Genomic DNA, 6,000 nt, shown 5'->3' with positions numbered 1-6,000 from the left:
TAGAGTCTTCCCATCCTTTCTAGCATTCAGAGCACTAAAAATAATCTTTTAAGAATTCTATTTAACTTTCAGTATTGAAATCCATTTAAGACTTTCCATAAACAGTTGTATTTGGGAATTCTTCACACCCAATGAAGATTAATTAAAAACAGGTTCATGCACGATCATACATCAGAAGTCATCTTCCATCCAGATGCTAAAAAAGAAACACCAATGAGACTATGAAAAACATAATACATGCATAAAACATATTAAAAGTGAAATACCTAAAATGTCTTGCTCCTCCAACAACTTCAGTAGGAAGTGAGTGCTTAGTAGAGCAAATGTGCTATATGTTGTGAGTGAGCTAGCAGATGACTATTTATTGTTCCTGTCTATACATCAAACTCTAATATTTTGACTATCATAACTACTTTGAATAAGAGAAATCTAATAGTTACAGTTTCAAACTTATTCTTTATTCCAGAAGTTCAGATCTATGATAGCGATGTTTTGCTTGGGTCTTAGGCCAAATATTTATTTTAAAACTAGGCTATTCAGCCTTCAACTCAGATGTTCTGAGCTCCTCTAAAATATTACCTCCTCCTTAACTATTTCCTTGTGGAAATAGTAAAGAATTTCCTTCACTAGTTGTCTTCAGGACCAAAACTTCCCCGTCTTCCCTCTGATTAATGTGGACATTTATATAGTTTCTGGGTAAGCATGGCTCTTCTCTGCTGGCTTCTTTTGATATCCCTGTCCCACCCCTTCCCATCCTTTCTAGAACGTCGTCTGTCTTGGATCTTAAATTCCTCAACCAAGCTAGATGTTAATTTCCAAGGCCCTTCCGCTCCTGACATACTTGGGACTTGTGAGGTCTCAGGAAACGGACTTGGTGACAATGACCATAAACCATAAGAAAAAGACCTCTAACAGCCTAGAAAATTAAGCAATCTGTCCGTTATATTACAATCTTTTGTAATTTTCAGAAAGCATCCTCGTATTTCTGGAAAAATTCTTTAGTTCAAAGTCCAAAGATAAGACTTAAGACGGACCTGCAACCAGTGTGCACGCCTTATTTTTAAATTTTATTTTTTTTAAACTGTGAAGTAAATATAGACCATATGGTAGAAAATTTACAAAATAAACACCCCCCCCCCCACCCCGCCTCCATCCGAATGCAGAGAATTCATGTGGAGGGATTCCTCCGGGTTTTTCTCCCGCTCCCTCTCGGCTCGCGCCTTGCAACCTTGACCCAGGCGCGCAGCCGGAACCGCAGCGCTCGGGGCGGCGCTACCGCGCACGGGTGCGCCGTCGCTATGGTAACCGCGGAAGCCAGGGACCTGGGGAGCGGTGAGTCGGAGTCCCCGGCGGAGGGCCGCGGTGGGTGCTCGGGGTGGGGTCGGGGGAAGGAATGGGCGTCTCCCCGCGTGGTCGCTGGGGCTGGAGCTGGAGGGGAGTGGGCGTTCACCCCGGCGTCCTCCGGCTTTGCTTCTGCCCAGAGCTTTGCAGAGCGGGTCCCGCCCCGCGGGCAGCCTCGGAGATCCCGGAGGGTCCCTGAGGGATTCAGGCCGGAAGGCGAACTCCGGGGTCCAGAAGCGATGGGTGTGCGCCCCGCCGGGCCTCCTGGGACGCGCGGTGTGGCCGCCACCCTCTGTTTGCTCTTCTTCAGGCCTTCCTCTGTTTAACTCCCCGGGGCCCAGGGCTGCCCTTTAGGGCCCTCTCCTTGAGCTGGGGACTTAAAATCCTCAAGGGACCACGTTTTTTGAAGAAAGAATTCAATTAGCTTAAAAGTCCCTTCAGATCTATTCGTCATAATTTCGAGCTTGTCTGTCTCCTTGCCCTTTATGTTTCGCATGACCTGGATTGCCGTTTTCTTCTCTTTTTAAGACTCCTACTACTCCATGATGGGTGTCCCCACTTCTGGAAAGCCTTTTCCGAACCTCCCTGCTGCGAGTCTAATTTAGCTGTCCAGTGTCGTTACTTTCAAAGTGCTCTTTGCTTCTCTCCATTGTATCCCTTAGCTCATCGTCATTGCTGATTTACTGGTGGCTCCCCCACTGTGGGGAATAAATGGCCTATGGGGTAGGACCGTGGCCTCTGGGATGTTCTATTATTAGTTCCTTAGCAATCTCGAAAGAGTTGGCACTTCATAGTTAAAAGGAAGAGTTTGTAGACCTGCTTTATTTCCAACACGAATTAAGGAAAGCCGAGCAGGTGCTGTTCTCATTTCACGAATAAGTGTGAGTTCAGAAAAGTCTATTAAATACCAGAATTAGGACTAAAGCATGGGCCTTCTGACTCACAGACTGCTATGCCATTCTGTCTTCATAGTTCCAACCCTGTCTCCCCTCTCCATGCTTACATTCTCTATGAACTTTTGGCTATAGGCACCTAGGTTGCAATTTTGATTTATAACTTTTATGGGCAAAGAAAATGTAATTTATTTTTGTTTCTAGTTTCTTTTGGGAGCACTCACTCATTGATTATTAGGAAAAAAAATAATTGAAACGTTCAACTGGTTTTAAAGTTTAGACCGATCTGTAATTGGCTTCTTTGTCTAATGTCTAATTTCTCTTATACAAAAATACTTAGGTTCTCAGATAACTTCTCCCCTGATTCTCTCCTTGAGATGGTGTCCTGGTATGTGAATATATGTGGATTCACAAGATTTTTGGGAAAATGTTCAAGGTCCCGTTGTCATGTTTGGGGTCATGTACCTTGTGAACAGATCTCTCCTGGTTTGATCAGTGCCCTGAACCTTCTTGTGACTTCCTTTACACCCTGGTGGGGTGGTTTAACCCACAGGCCTCCCTCCCTACAGAACTTCTTTACCGTGCTACAGCAACCATGTGGGGGCAAGGGCCCCTGCAAGACTCTGCCACTTCTGGATCTCATCCGTGTCCTAGAACAGTGGTCCTCAAATGTTTTGGTCCCAGGACTCCATTATACTCTCAAAAAATTACTGATCCCAAAGAGCTTTCCTTTATGTGGGTTTTATCTAGCCATACAGTAAGCATTAAAAATATACTGAGAATTAAAAACATGTTTATTAATTCTTTTAACAATAACAAAAGTAAGCCCATTTTATGTTAAATATAAATTACATATTTCTCATGGAAGGTAAGTATTTTCTAAAACAAAAATATTAGTGAGGAAGTAGAGTTAAACATTTCAATATAGGGGCGCCTGGGTGGTTCAGTCGATTAAGTGTCCGACTCTTGATTTCTGCTCAGGTCATGATCTCAGGGTCATGAGATCCAGCCCCGTGTTGGGCTCTGTGCTCAGTGGAAAGTTGCTTGAGATTCTCCCTCTCCCTATGTTCGCTCTCTCTTTCTCTCTCTCTCAAATAAATCTTTTAAAAAATTTCAATATATAGAATATTGATAACAGGGAGAAAGGAAAAGCTATGTTACTATGATCATCCTATTAGTACTTATAGTCACAGTAAAAATACTTCAAAATATTTTAAAACTTCTATGGTTATAAGAAGAAAAAACCATAAAGAATAGAATTCTTTGCTCTATCTCCAAAAGACAGTATGATGAAGGACACAATCAGCCATAGACCACCAAACATGACAGGAGAGTTTACTTTTTTTTCTCCTGATTAGATGTCTTGTAAAGGCAGGCCTAAAGATAAATGCCCTGGAAGACTTCACTTTGTCCTTTTATTTCAGAAAGGCTGATCTCATTTAGTCTAGATTTGGACTAGAATAGTCTTGAAGGTTTGACCATAGACCACGGTGGCTTAAGTCCTAGGACTTTGTCCTAGTCCAGTGGTTCTCAAAGTATGGTCTGAGGATTCCCCAGGGATCCTTAAGACATTTTTCAGGGAGTTCACCAGTAAAGCTATCTTCATATTAATTCTTACACATCATTTGTCTTTTATTCTCATTCTCTCACATGTTATGGTGGTTTTCTGGAGGCTAAATGACAGGTGATACCACAACATCACACGTCATGGCAATGAAAGCAGAAGCAGGTTTTTGAACCCATCTCTTTTCTGTTAAGCCAGACATTAAAGGGAATTGCAAAAATGTAAAATAATGCCATTCTTCTCATCAAATTTTCCTTGTAAAATATATTTTTCATAAGCTATATATATATATTTTAAAGATTTTACTTATTTATATGACAGAGAGAGAGCACACAAGCAGGGGGAACAGCAGAGGGAGAGGGAGAGGCAGGCTCCCCGCTGAGCAGGGAGCCCGATGCGGGGCTCGATCCCAGGACCCTGGGACCTTGACCTGAGCCGAAGGCAGACGCTTAACTGACTGAGCCACCCAGTGCCCCCCATAAGCTATATTTTGTATGTTAACATGTAACTGTTTTAAGATGAATTAATAAATATTTTAAGGATTTCTAAGTTTTAATTTCTAATATAGTAAATGTTTTTTTCTAATATGGTAAATATTGATAGATATAACCCAAATAAAAATTTTGGGAGCTTTGAGTATTCTGGCCTGAATCATATTTCCAGATTTGATCTAGTTTATTTACAAATCTCTGAAATAACCTGGGACCACACTGATCTCTAGATGCAGAATAATCTGTCTGTAATCAAATGTTTGGTGGTGGTAGAACAGAAAATAATTTACTCACACCTTGTGTAGGACAACTATGTATTAAAGAAAAAGAATAAGTAATAGTACTACCATCTTTTCTTTTATTTCTCGAATGCTTTTGCTGGAGGAATGATGATATGATGATGATAGGTTTTGCTTCCTGAGTGCTCACCATGTGCTTGGCATATGCATCATCTAATTTATTATTTCTTATAACAATCCTATAAACTAGGTCTAGTGTTACTCCTACAAGAGATTAGGTAAATCACCCAGTATTATGCAGCTAATAAATTGCAGGATTGGATAGTAAACTCAAGTCTTTCTGACTCCAAAACTCCCATTGTTCTTGACTGTGCAGAAAAGCAGTGGGAATTGCAAGGTTGATGTTAAGAATTATTGAATACATACATGTCAAGAATTGTGGTAAGTCTGAAAGTGACACAAGAGAAATGTAAGGCTTGATCCTTGCCCCCATCCAGTTTATAATCTAATTAAGTAGATGTCTTCTATACTTGAAACAAATAGAAAATAATGTAATACCATCCTTGGTACGGTATGTTATGGACTATATATAATAGCCTTTGAAGATCATAGGAGGGAGAGGCCCATGTGAATTCTAGAGAGGAGTCAAGAGAAGCTTTAGGAAGAAAATAGGTTTATAGGTTGGCCTAAATAGGATTTGGATAGTAGGAACGGAGGAGGAAAAAAACATTATTGTAGGCCTAGTAATAGGAATATGTATGAGATGTAAATAGGATTTTCTCAGTATCTTCAAGGTCTCATGTCTGGGCCCCCACTAGGCCGGTGAGGAAAGGCATTTTAAGCATATTCTGCCTCTGTTCTCTAAGGTTTGAATATGGATATCTATAGCAGATATGTTCCAGAAGATCACAGTGTTATTAATAGGGTGATGAAACCATTTATTGTGTGATAGAGGATGCTATTAAAAATTACAGCAGGGGAACAGATGTAACTGGAACCGCCCTGGGTCCATTGAAACATATGTCACCCAAGCTATTAACCATAAACACCTGCTGTCTAACTTCTGTTAAATTCTCTCTTGTCGATTTCCTGGTATAGTTCCAGAGAGGTTATTCAAAACTAATGTTTTTTCACAGTGTGGCTTGTGCCCCAATAGCGGATCATGAAATCAATTTGGTGGGTTGCACCAGCCTTAAAAAATGTAATGGGAATAGGCACGCCTGGCTGGCTCAGTCGGTAGAGCATGTGACTCTTGATCTCAGGGTTCTGAGTTTGAGCCCCACGTTGGCTGTAGAGATTACTTAAAAAATGAAAAATTTAAAAAATACATAATGGGAATAAAAACTTCAGTATATTACATGTAGTAAGGATAAATAGTATTTTGGTTAATGATATACATGCAGGTATACCCCATATATGCAATGTACCCAGGACAAAAGTGTCCAAGTCTCCATTACCACTGCCAATAAGTT

The 6,000-nt window shown here is 40.8% G+C and overlaps 1 protein-coding gene across 3 annotated transcripts in view; it reads left to right on the top strand.

The window, feature by feature from the left end:
• Nucleotides 1-1,269: 1,269 nt before the first annotated feature.
• The window catches only part of ANKRD45 (ankyrin repeat domain 45), a 55,581-nt gene continuing 50,850 nt past the window's right edge, over nucleotides 1,270-6,000 (top strand). For 2 of the 3 annotated variants that reach the window (XM_031029827.2, XM_006734891.3), the window contains exon 1: nucleotides 1,270-1,332. The gene's annotated coding sequence lies outside the window, so the exon portion shown is untranslated. Of the gene's footprint in view, nucleotides 1,363-6,000 lie in introns of all 3 variants that reach the window. The other variant, XM_031029826.2, reaches the window with a different exon arrangement.

This window comes from Leptonychotes weddellii, chromosome 6 (genome assembly GCF_054177405.1).
Source record: "Leptonychotes weddellii isolate Sample4059 chromosome 6, ASM5417740v2, whole genome shotgun sequence".
Lineage (NCBI taxonomy): Eukaryota > Metazoa > Chordata > Mammalia > Carnivora > Phocidae > Leptonychotes > Leptonychotes weddellii.
This window is presented reverse-complemented; position numbering and strand designations above follow the sequence as displayed.